This window comes from Jaculus jaculus, chromosome 6 (genome assembly GCF_020740685.1).
Source record: "Jaculus jaculus isolate mJacJac1 chromosome 6, mJacJac1.mat.Y.cur, whole genome shotgun sequence".
Taxonomy (NCBI): domain Eukaryota; kingdom Metazoa; phylum Chordata; class Mammalia; order Rodentia; family Dipodidae; genus Jaculus; species Jaculus jaculus.
In genome coordinates, this window is record NC_059107.1 from 142,393,925 (window position 1) to 142,407,706 (window position 13,782).

General features: G+C 39.4%; 1 protein-coding gene across 32 annotated transcripts in view; it reads right to left on the reverse strand.

The window, feature by feature from the left end:
• The window catches only part of Anks1b (ankyrin repeat and sterile alpha motif domain containing 1B), a 1,062,135-nt gene that overhangs the window by 399,895 nt on the left and 648,458 nt on the right, over window positions 1-13,782 (reverse strand). The window lies entirely within an intron of this gene.

The window sequence follows — 13,782 nt, forward strand, 5'->3', positions numbered from 1 at the left end:
AACAACAACAACAACTAAAAAAAAAAAAAACAAGTTTAGATTACTTATCCTTGAGCACAAACCACCAGATTGCTGTGTATTAAAATATTCTCCTTGGGCTGGTGAGATGGCTTAGTGGTTAAACACTTGCCTGTGAAACTGAAGGACTCCAATTCGAGGCTTGATTCCCCAGGACCCACGTTAGCCAGATGCACAAGGGGGCACACACATCTGGAGTTCGTTTGCAATGGCTGGAGGCCCTGGCATGCCCATTCTCTCTCTCTCTATCTCTCTCTGTCTGTCACTCTCAAATAAATAAGTAAAAATAAACAGAAAAATAGTTTAAAAAAAGTCTGGATTTTAAAATACTCTCCTAAAATATATCGTAAGTTGAGCAACTACAGTTAAGTGTCCCTGTGTGATAACACTAGATACTATCCAGCTTGGTAAGAGTCCCACATTAAGTACTCTGATAAAGGCATTTACTGCTGAAAATCCAGGGAGTCCAAGGTGAGCACAGAGCACAGAGTTAATAAGCACCTGTGGTGAGTCCAAGTAGAAGAAGCAGATACCTTAATGGTAGTTTGGATTCATATGTTCCCACAAACTCATGTGCTCTGAGTGCTTTGTCTTTAGCTGATGACAATTTGGGAGGTGGAGCCTTCCTGAAAGGGGTTATGTTTTTGGGGAAGGGCTTAGGGATACTATAGACAGCTTCCCCTTGCCCAAGATCAGCTCGGTCTTCTGCTGTTATTTTCCACTTGCTGTGGCAAAGGTGATGTCCACTCTTGCTCATGCTATGCTTACCCCTGCCATCATGAAGCTTCCCCTCAAGAGTATAAGCCAAAATACTACTACTGCTACTACTACTAACAACAACAATAACAATAATAACAATGATAACCCTTTCCTCCTATCAGCTGCTTTTTGTTTCGGTGCTTTATCTTACTAGTCAGAAGGCAACTACAGCAGTCTTTTAGGGTTATTTGGTATAAAGTCACCGAGATAGGTGGTTGATGATATTTTGGTGTCCTAGTCACATCTTTGTTTCCAAGTATTTCAAGAGTGAAAGCAATGAAGCTCTGTGCAGTTTCTGCATACCATTACACTCCTGTACTGTTGGTCAGTGATTCTAAGGTGATCTTTCAGCTCAACAGAGCAAGTGCCCTTGTCATCAACATGATTCATTACCTGCTAGAAGCATAAGGCTTGCCTTAATCTAATTCCTACCACCACCTTATGAACCAGGTGACCAATACTATCTTCAGTTTGCACACGGGAAGCAGATGTTCACAAAGGTTAAGTGACCTAGTCCACGATTTCTTACCAAGTAGTTGAAGAAAGCGACCGTGCACTTTAAGGTGCTACTGGCTTTCCAATGCCTGTCCTTTCTGTTCTTAACCTAATGATTACAGGTCTAAACTGAGCTCTCAACATGGTGCTGTAATGCTACACCATTATCCTGGTAAACTCTCTTTCCCACTTATTAATATCTCCTCTGTCCTTGAGTCTTCCATGCTCTTTCTCACAATTCACTGGAAAATAGAAAGAAGTAGAGGAAACATCCCTCCACATTCTCCCATACAAATCAGCGTGGTCAGCCCTCTGTCTTCCCTTCTTTTGGAAGAGAAATGTCCCTACCACTGACTAACCCTTCCATCTCTTTTTAAATCCCAGGCCTCTGGCCATCATTCTTTCAGTTAATCCACATTTCTTTTCTAATGTCCATATACTTCTTTCTTTTTTTTTTAATTTTTTATTTATTTATTTGAGAGCGACAGACACAGAGAGAAAGACAGGTAGAGGGAGAGAGAGAGAATGGGCGCGCCAGGGCTTCCAGCCTCTGCAAACGAACTCCAGACTCATGCGCCCCCTTGTGCATCTGGCTAACGTGGGACCTGGGGAACCGAGCCTCGAACCGGGGTCCTTAGGCTTCACAGGCAAGCGCTTAACCGCTAAGCCATCTCTCCAGCACCATATACTTATTTCTACCTAAACATTCCATTCAGGATCCAAACATGACTCCAGTGTCTCCTATTTCAAGAAAATGACTCTTTGACCTCAAAATGACCTTTTAGTTTCTAGCTTAGCCTTGTGCTCTCATTGTCAGGAAAATTTCCTAAGTCAATCGTCGCTACGCACCCATCTAAGAGCTACATGGTTTCTCTGGGGCTCTCTTTATGTAGTGTGCTTTCATCTAGGTCTCCAGTGTCTCCATGTTGCCAAGCCCAGCCATGATCTTTCTAGTCTCATCTGACTTGATTTCTTTCCAGCCCTTTACTCACAGATCATTTTCCATGGAACCTGTTTTAGGGAAAAGTTCATCCTGCTTTTAGACACTGAGTTTGAGGAGTCATGGGAACATATAGGAGGTAGCAAGATTTTTGTTGTTGTTGAGTAGCAGTGAAGTCACTTGGAGTGAACATGCCAAGTAAAAGGGGAAGAGGGTTGAGGACAAACTCCTGGTGTATAGGCAGAAGTAGGGAGGCTACAAAGGAGACAGAGAAAGGTGGCACTGGACTAGGAGATGTCCATGTGATACAACCCAACGGTGGTTAATACAATCAAAGGCTGTTGGTAGACCTGGGTAATAAAACCTGGAAAGCTTGCATTGGATTTGGGCAGTTTCAGCTCACTGGTCATCATTTCCACATAACTTCAGGATCAGAACAGAGCCTGATGGCACTGAGGCTTGACTGTATTAATTTGGGGGGACAACCCAGGGATTGTGGACATGTCTTTTGAGAACCTTTATGATGAGGGTAAGAAGAGTAAGTGAGTAGATTCTAAAGCAGACAGAGAATTGAGGGAGAATTTTGAAAAGAAATAGGTCATATCTGAGCTTGCTCAGAGATTGTAGAGAGGAAGGCTTACCTAATGCCAAACCATTTATGCTGCAACTAAACATAGAATCTATTTCTTCTGCCTCCCAGATTTAGATAATGTATGTGTAAGAGATTTTTAACAACTGTAAAGCACAATAAGAATTTAATATAGCCTTCTTCTTTCCACTACATTATAGTTACTTACCAGCAAGTCCACAAATTGTACTTTCTGACTATATGACATTCTTCCAAACAGAACCTCATTGTAATTCATTCAGCAGTTCTTAAATGATTGAATTGATCTGAACGATCCTTTTCTTGCTTCCTTTTGAAAGAGTGAAGGATTTCTGGAGCCCGACTATTCATGTTAATTTGTTCTGGGACAGCAGATAACTAGATAGACTATATATCACTAGGTGATCTTGATGAACGCTGGAAGTTCAGCTCCTTCTTTATGGGACTACTCCTTTCTGAGAAAAGAATGTGGAGTTTAACTCCTGATAAATAAACTTAAGATATTTTAGTGTGTAGGACTTGAATTCTAGGATCTGCTTTAAAGCTGTAGGTTGAAAAACAAACCTATTTTTTCTTGCCAGCCAACTAAACAGACATTAGCTAATAAATGCAAGATGTTCCACAATACTTTGTATAAGAATACAAATCATCTTTACTCAGTAAGAGGAAGATGAATGTGAAACAGCCTGAAATTTAATTCTGTGGACTCAAGCAGCAGAAAGCAAAGCAATCAACTGTGGTTTGGAGACCTATACTAATCATTTTCCTTTTGTATCTCGCTACATGTCTATAATCTACAAATAGAGTCACATGGCTCTACTTTCTCAGTATCATTGTAGATCATATACACGTAAGCAAATGGAAAGTTCCCAATGTACAGCTTAGGTAGCCTGAGAAGAAGGCAGATGCTTGTGATGACCTGTGAGATCATTTTTCTGACCAGAGTGTCCTTATGGATAAGACTCTGTAGATACCAACAACTCATTACGCCTTACACAGGATTGTTACCAGGGACAAACCACACCTTCCACGAACACTACTGCTGCAGATACACTGTCTCCATGGGCATGCCATGTCTCCTCTGAAACTTTCACAGTCTGAGGACAGACTTGAATTGCAATTCATCTGGAATTTATAACCCTGTATGCAGTGAGAAACATTCTTTATTTTGGATCACTATAGTTCAACTCTCGTCTTGATATTCCTCGGAATTGCTATCCCCCCAAGAACAAGCCATGCTTATGCTCCTTTTCTTTGTCCAGACCCATATGTTCTCATCCCACTGGTATGTGCTACTCCAGCAATTGTTGGAAGACTTTCCCACTGGACTCAGATTGAACTGGACATGATTCTTGGGAACTTATCTATACAACTGACTTTTGTCATGTGTAAACTGGAGTAATACCATGGACATGGACATTATAACATTTGAGGGAGAGGTAAAGATTCTATATGTAAAAATAAGAGATTGTTACATCACTAAACCAATCATATTTTATTTCCTGTCTGTAAAACATTGCTTGCTAATCATCTGTTTTTTAAGGCTCTTTTGTCAGATAGTTCTTAACTGAACTATGCCAGTTAAATGAACATTTCTTGCAAATTTGATTTATTTTGTAATTTATTTTATAATTTAATTTAATTTAACAGTGTGTGAAAAATAAAAAGTGGAGTTACAGAGGTAGGATGTCCTTGTTTTGGCTCTGCTAGTTCACATGTTAACTCATAGTATGACTGTGATTACCCATGCATGAAAAAGCTTACTTTTATCATTGTCAAAAGAATAACAGATTATTTAGACATTTAGACCTCATGTATACCTCACATAGTTACTTAAACAACTACTTATTTATTATAACTCATAATTACCAATATGGGGGGTAAAAGATTTCTAAACATATTTATTGAGGGCTGTTATGAGATCAATTAGGTCAGCCCCAAATTGATATGTTGAATTCTAAACTTTAATATATTTTTTTAAATTTTTATTTATTTATTTATTTGATGGAGAAAGAGGGAGAGAGAGAATGGGCATGCCAGGGTCCCAGCCACTGCAGATGAACTCCAAACGTGTGCGCCCCCTTGTGCATCTGGCTAATGTGGGCCCTGGGGAACCAAACCTGGGTCCTTTGGCTTTGCAGGCAAACGCCTTAACTGCTAAGCCATCCTCAGCCCTAGTCTAAACTTTAGAATGTGGCCTTTATATGGAGAGTGTTTACATACATACATGTAATTAGGACATTAGGATGTTCTTTAATCCAATGTGACTGGTGTCCTTATAAGGACAGGAAATATGAGTATAAACTTGCACAGAAGCTGAAGCCAGTGTTAGAATCCAGGGGTGAGTATGACCGTCTTCAGGAAGATAGGCCAGATCAGATCCGCCCTCAGAACCCTCAAAGGAATTCATACCACTAACATCTTCAGCTAGAACTTGTTGCTTGCAATACTGTGAGATAATTATGAATGAAAATGAAGGTGTGCATTTACTTGGTGGTAAGGGTGCTGCTTTGGATAAAGCTGAGATCTCAAGAAGCAGTGGGGACGAGGGGGAACAGTAAGACACAATAAGATCCAGACAGCCTTTAAGGGACCAGAGCATCACAAACTGGGAGGGTTTTGAGGGTTGAGTCAGCATCTTGCTCATGCCTGCATAATAACAGCAGCTCTCATGAAGCATTTGCTGAATAAATGACCTTGCTGACTTGAGCTGGGGCATTTTGGCTAAGTAGGGTTGGCTTTATAACCCTGGCTCTAATGACATTTTTTTTTCAACCAGGTTTTCTCATTCTCTTCATTTATAAGTATAGACACTAGTATTTGCTGATAGATTGATAGTGAGAATTACATTGGATAATTTTTATGAAGCTGTATAGTATTAAGAAATCTGACTCAGTCAGTAGTGAGACACTACTTTATGATAGGCACCAAGCTAGGCTTTAGGAATACACACACCAACAAGAACCTGGTCTCTGGCATTCTCTAGGGTGGAAGCAGACATCTGAATAGATAAAACAACTGCAAGGCAAGAAAATAAGAACTAGCTTAGAGCTAAGAACAGAGCACCATGGGTGCACACACAGGAGAAGCATGCCAGCCTGGTGACAGGATGGCATAAGTGACTATTTCTTGCTCCAATTGGTTTTTGACCAAGGATATACAATCAGGTGGAGAATGAAGAGCAAGGAATTCCACACAGAGGGAACAACAGACTTCCGCTGCAGCTGTGTTTTTCTAGTTCCTGTGCCTGTTCAATTCCCAAGCTGAAAATATACTCTACTCTACTTGGTTATGGCAAAAGCAGCCTACTTAGCTCTCGTCAAGCTCCTGACAGCTGAGTCTTCCCCCTAAAGTCCTCAGTTGCAGACTGTGTTAGCTTTAAAACTAACAGGGCATTAGAGAGCTGGCTTAGCAGTTAAGGCACTTGCCTGCGAAGCCTAAGGACCTAGGTTCAATTCTCCAGGTCCCACGTAAGCCAGATGCACAAGGGGAAGCACATGTCTGGAGTTCATTTGCAGTGGCTGGAGGCCCTGACACACCCATTCTCTCTCTCTAATAAATAAATAAAAATAAATCTTTTTTTAAAAATAATGTCTATTAAAACCAAGAGACCCTCAGGATCCCTTGGCATAGCCACCTGCCTTTTCTTATACCTTTCCTTTCTTCCTATCCTTTCTCTGTTTTCCTTTACACCCTCCTTTTCATTAGTCATTTCCTGTGGTTTCTGTATGCATTAGCCATGAGCTGGTCCTGAAGACTTCTAACTCTCCAGGAGTTCAAAATGTAGACCAGGGCATCATTGCCTAATCTGCTTGTTTTTGTAAACAAAACTGTAATGGAATAAGGCCACACCCATTCATTTACACATCACATACAGTTATTTCATGCTACAACAGAGGAGCTAAAAAGCTCTGCTTACACAGACCATGTGGCTTGCTAGGTCTGAATGATCCATCATGTGGACCTTTACTAAGTTTCCCAGCCTCTGTTTGTATATGGCAGAGGTACAGACAAGTACCTATGCAGTATAACCTGGTAAGACGAGTTTTAAGAAAGGAGGCCACGGAAGCAGAGCTCGTAACTCATACTTGGAAGGTCAGAACAGAACAGACAGCTGAAAGACGTGACCAGTGAATTAAGATACAGACGACATAAAGGAGCTAAGAGGTAAAACTGGTTCTTGGCAAGGAGTGGCATGCGCAAAAGCCAGGCAACAGAAGAGAAGTCTCTTGTTTTCTACTGCAAAGACAGGAAATGGGAAAAGATAAGGCTGGAGAATTAGCTGGGGCTAGGTCAGAAGGGATCCCAAATGTGAGTTACATTATTGAATTTGGAAATGTCTGACTCCTGTAGGGGAAGACCTCCAAAGGATTTAAGAACTGTGAACACAAATGTGTGTTCTAGAAGCTCACTCTGGCATTTATCCTTATGCTAGATGGGTGCTAAATGCAGTGGATACATGCATACAAGTGAAAATGTACAGTGAGACAGTGAGCAGTTAGAAAGCACTGGAAACCAGGTAGAAAGAGAGCAGATAAGATCTTGGAGAGGAAGTGGTCTCCCTAAGGAGCAAGATAGAGGGTCACAGATACATGCACAAGGACGATTAAGAGAACCCAGGTGACCTGGAAGGCCAGTGTCATGCCTTGGTAACCAAGAGGGAATAAGTGACTATAAGAAATGGATGTATTTTAAAGAGGGCAAAAAGGAGAAAGGAAGTGAAAAAGATGGGTGGGCATTCCTCAAGAAGATCACAGCTGACTTGAAAGAGGACAGTTTTAGCAGAGAGGCTGGGAAACAGGCTGGATTATAAAGAGGTTGAAGAGGTGACTGGAAATGAGAAAAATGGAGGGTATTGCCACTGAATACTTGCTTAAGAGATTTGTCCTTTTAAAGGGATAAAAAGAAATATGACTCTATCTGGATTTCTCAAAATTAGTCTGTAGTTCAGCAGTTTTGGTGAGTTTTGTGACTCACGAGGTAAATTCCTCATTCCAAATATCTGGTCATTTGAAGCAACACTGGAGATCAAATTATGCAAATATGCTGCCTGACTAAATTAAAGGCTAATTCATGTGAGCACCAGTTAGTAATGGGAGTTATATTACTGCATTATTAGAAAATAGGGCAACGTATGTTAATGCTTAAAAATTTAATCAGAGAAACCTCCAGATGGAAGAAAAGGCTCTTTTCTGTCACCAGATTGGAACTGTGGCTAATGTTTTCTCTGAAAGTCTTCCTTTCACCACGGTCATCCTCCTGTACAGGCCCTTACTTCTGACTTTCTGCTGTGCAAACAGAGCCCTTTCCCAGCCTTATGTGCTACCTAAGAACAACGCATAGCTGTGCTGGTGCCAGTATCTTTAGAGAGCTCAAAATATTAAAATAATCACCCAAAAGAACAATTTCTTCTAGATCCCTCATTAGATTGATTTTACAGATGAGTAAACAGAATCATAGTGAAGCAAGGCTATGCAAATGAAAGTCTCACTTTCGGTCTCTCTCATGTCACTGCTGGGCTGCTGTTGCCTATTATATGTGTAATTAAATTGTTGTCCACGTAAAGAGTGACTCCTCTTTGGCATTGCCTTTTAGATATCAAAAGATTTTAAATGCTAGTGTTTCAAGACTTGTTTTGCTTGCAAGAGTGAGTTTTTAACTGCTGTCCTAAATGAATTAGGATAATTATGGCTACCTCGGCAAGATGAGGCCACCCACTCAGCTCAAAGCCCAACCTGTTTCAGAAACAGGAAGGTGGAGGAAATGGGACAGGGATTATATTTTTCTTATACTTTAAATCTCAAGTACTTCACAAATTTCCTCAAGTAATATTCAAACACGAAATCATGAGGGTGATTAGTCTTACCCTCTAGGGACAATTTATTTTTCCACTTCACAAGTTTAACTTCTTACTTGGATCATGGTATGCTTCTAAGATATTTAAAAGGTCATTTTATTAGTCCAGCTGCAAATGGTGCTTTTATTACAGCAAAGTTATGTAAAGTAGGAAAGAGCTGTGAGTCCATTAGCATGTAAAATGCACTGTAAAAATGGGAGAAAAGTTTCAATTAAATATGTACTTATCAGCTCAATCTTGCTCCAATCTTTTGTTCAAACCGATCAATTCCAAAAGAGCTCTGTAGTTCTACCTCATGACTAACAGGCACTGTCCACTTTGACCTCCCCAAGTGTTTTATGAATACTATCCTCTTAAATGTACAAAAAAAGCCAATTCATTTGGGGTTGCCAATATTACTTTTATATATTTATATTACTTAATAAAGGCTGCATTCTGAACATTTCTCTAATTGTCAAATCATCACAGTTAACAGGTCAACAGATGATGTTTTAAAAGATGTGTTGGTATATAATTTCATCCTTTTCCCCTTTGGTTAGAGATTACAAATGTAACTGTCACCTAATTAACATGGTGAGGCTATGAGTCAGTGAATGTCCAAGTAACATAAACCTAGTTTGTCAAATCGACCACAGGACTGCTAGTTATTTTTTTAATTTATGTTACTGATATCTTTAATTTCCTTGACTCTATGTACAAGAGAAGTTACATCTTCCATTATATACTGTAATTTGATGCAGAAAAAAAATAGAAACTGTTCAATGAGGATGATTAGAAGGGAAATAAGTGGCAAGATCCTGGTGGCAGAGTGCATGCATATGGGCACATGCAAATCATATGAGAAGTCTGAGGACATCAGCGAACCCTGCCTAAGGGTATGAAGGTTCGCTGCTGCATCCTAGGACGTAGCACCATTCCTGGAACATGCAAAACATTTATAAACTAGTTGATGCATGAACAAGAGAGAAGGACTCATGCCCCACGTTCACACTGACTAAACAAAATTTCCAGTTTTTTAAAAGATATTTAAAATTTTTATTTACTTATTTGAAAGTGACAGAGAGAGGAGGGAGAGAGAGAGAGAGAGAGAGGGAATGAGAGAGAGAGAATGGGTGCACCAGGGCCTCCAGCCACTGCAAACAAACTCCAGATGTGTGCGCCCCCTTGTGCATCTGGCTTAATATGGGTCCTGGGGAAACGAGCCTCGAACCAGGGTCCTTAGGCTTCACAGGCAAGTGCTTAACTGCTAAGCCATCTCTCCAGCCCCCAAATTTCCAGATTTAAAAGAAAAAAAAAAAAAAGAAAAAGAGAGAATTGGCATGCCAGGGCCGCAGCCACTGCAATTGAACTCGAGATTCTTGCACCACCTAGTGCACATGTGCGACCTTGTGCTTGTGTCTCCTTTGTGTGTCTGGCTTACATGGGGTCTGGAGAGAGATCAAACATGGATCCTTGGGCTTTGCAGACAAGTGCCTTAACTGCTAAGCCAGCTCTCCAGCACAAAATTTCCAGTTTTAAAACGAGACTAGGGGTCCATCTATACAAATATGTTGTGTATTTGTTTTTTACAGGCCACTTTTTATGTCTATAGCATTATGTTGGTAGTTGTGAGGAAACCAAACACACACACACACACACACACACACACACACACACACACACACACACAGAGGGAGGAGGGGTGGAGAGCACTTCCAGTCTAGCTGGGGAGACAAGGCATACACAAATAGAAGATTAATGACATTGGAGAAGGATTGATGTCATACCCCATGTAATTTTCCAAACCAAGTGCAACTACTACATGAGTTCAGAAAAAAGACAAGCTACTACAGACTTGAGTTCTTAAGGAAAACTATGTAAACAAGGCAGGGGTTGAGTTAAATCGTTTTATTTATTTTTACTCATTTTTTTTTAAGGTACGGTCTTCCTCTAGTTCAGGCTGACCTGGAATTCACTATGTAGTCTTAGGGTGGCCTCAAACTCACAGCGATCCTACCTCTGCCTCTCTAGTGCTGGGATTAAAGGCATGCGCCACCACGCCCAGTGAGTTAAATCTTTGAAAATAAAAGACGAGAAAAGAAGGAGAGTGTGCAAAGGAGCAAAGTCCTAGAAAGAGGAATAGAGGGCTTGAGTTAAAATTTGGAAAGCAGTCATTGGACTTTGAAAAAGACAGAATGACAGAAACAAATATATATACACACATACATACATATACATATATATATGTATATGCATTCTGTAGAAGAATCAGTTTATACCTAAACTCTTTGGTGGGGGAGGAAGGAATGTTGAAACTTAGATGCAATATATACATTGCAGATACATGAGGAAATGCACAAGGTGTCAGAAGACCACAGCTGAATCCTCAGGGCTGGTGAGTGGCAGGTAGGTCATATCTAAGCAGGACTCAGAGGCTGGTGTTTGACTCCAAATGAACAGCCAGGGAGAACTGGCAGAAAGACCGGACACAACACTTGTGAAAGGGCCTTGGTCCTTCCCAAAGTTTCCACTGGCCTGAGGTAGGTTTGTGGGTATTCTTTGATTGTAATAAGTTCTACTTACATTCTTCAGGGCACAAAAGAGTTAACAACTATTCTAGTCCCCAGAATGAGGTACTTAGGGCAAAAGTCTGAAATTCTGCTTTGAAGATACAGAAAATAATTTTACCATCTATAAAAATCAATGATACATCTAAGAACCTGGAAGAGAAGCAAGAATTGGCAAACATTTACAAATCAAATGGGGTGGGATTCCTTCTTTTCTAATCATGCCCAAGAGTCACTATAAGTAGTCAGAGCCATGGAGATAAAATTGTCCATGTATTGTACTTGTGTGTAATACTATGTAGTAGAGATCTAACAAAATTTTTTTAAAGTTTTCAATCAATATTTTGCTTATATGGACCCTGAAAATGTTTTCTATATAAAGTGTGTGCATGGATGTACTATGATGTTTCAACTAGCGTTAATTATATCCTCTTGGTGTCTACTGTCTTGTTTTAAAAAAGCTAATGTGACCTGCACTACATCATAGTTAATAGGAGCATAGTGCTGTTGCTTAGGCAACAGGATGAATAAATGCAGGTCAGAATGTGCAACAAGAAAAACAATAGCTAGAATATGATACCAAGTGGAAACTGAGCAGTCGAACACATTTTTCACCCCATTAATAAAATCTGTTTTTAAATTGCACCAATCATATTAGCGTGCTTTAAGTTTATAATTAAATAAACTAGATTACGGAGATCAATAACTAATTTTATAAAGGTAAAAATCCATTCCTTATGATATTAGTAGCAAGCAAATGGTGTACAATAGCATGTAAAGCTCTGATGACACCATTTTATTCTGACTTATCCTCAATAAATTCTTCTACATAGTAAATCGAAGTTGTTTTTAAATTCTGTCTCATGAAGAAAGCATTTGACTGGCTCACCTTAATTATCAATGTATTCTTACTTTCAGGAAAATTATGCATAATACCTGGAATTCAACAAGTAAAGGCAACAAACTATGATCAAGTATGATCAGTGTTTTTGCCTTTACAATACATTTTGTAGTGCTTGTACATAATTCTCATGAATGTTTTTGACTCCCCAAATTCTTATTTAATATCTGTTTGATTAACCTTCTAGTTAGAGGCTTTCAAGAAGGGATTATATGTGTTCATAGAATTTAACATTTGGAGGAAAATTAAGCTGAATTAAAGCCTTCCAGTGTGGCCAATTAATTCAGGGAACCCAAAGACTAACTTCTCATAACCCAAACTAAATTCAGATAAGAGTTTGAGGGATGGAAAGGAGATGCCCTATTTCAAACAGAGGCAGGAAGATAAAGATGTTAAAATATAAATTAAGTAATACTGAAATGACTTTAATTCTGTTTGATAGTTTCTCTTCTGCCATCTGTTTAAGTACCCTAAGTCTGTCTGAAGTCTGCTTTGGGTCCTAAGACTCATTGCAATTGTAGAACTATGACTTTTCACTAGTTTAATACCTACAAAATCTTGTCCATGTAACTAGTAACAGTATTTGACAAATACAAGAAAAATGACTGCATATCTTATTTTTAAAAACCACACCAAAATAGGATACCCATAAAAGGTTATATGCATATAGTTGCTTAATGTTCATATGACTCACTACATGTATGTCCTTTTCTTAAGCTCACAAGTACATACATTTTTTTTTTTGAGAAGTTCAGCAGTTTTAATGATCTTCAAATCTGTAATAGTCCAGTATACCTTGGATTACAGCAATCTTGAAAATGGAAATAAAAAGATCTGACTAGCTCTAAATACTTTTCTATGATCTGTCCTGGTTTCAGTGAGCTGCATGTGTCAGCACAGCATTTAAGAATGCCTATTAATTATTTCTCCAAGCAGTTTGTGCACTACATGTTTATGATATGTAGGTGTCCCTAAATTTAGGGAGCTGTGATATTTGTGAGGGGACCTTAAATGCAAGGAAAGATTTAATAAGGGCTGTGACGTAGCTTAACGGGAGCTTAACAAGGGGAGCTGATGAGCACATGGGGAGGTCTAAAAATGATTAGAAAGCTAGATTGTCGCCTGCCCACCTCCCATACTCCTCCTCACCTATATGCCCCGCAGTGAGAAGTTTGCACACACCCGTTTAGACAGCACATAGATCAGGATTTCGAAGTCCATGAATGTATTCGGCATATCAACCCCTTTCTAAATGCTAATTGACCCAAGTGTTTGTTTTTCACCTAAAGTAAGGAACAATAGTTCATTGCTCTTCAATCAGCATGTGTAAGGAAGTGAATGTTCTCAGTAACTGACCATCTTAAACCCTTTGCTAATGAACGATTGTCCAAAGGATTTTAAAATGCTTATTGAACAATTATCAGGAAAAATGATCTTCATGCCATCAGCATAACAAATTGTCTAATTAATCACAAATGCTGATACTCAAGGGAGATAATATGCTTAGGGAATCTAGAATTAGCTGAAGAGTGATATAAGCTGACTGGATATGCTCAGATCACAGATTTAGAGAAGAAATCACATAAAGAATGGCAGGGAGAATATAAATGTTAGTCTTCCTTCAGTACCTATTAATAGTCCTCTCCCCGATTCATTCAT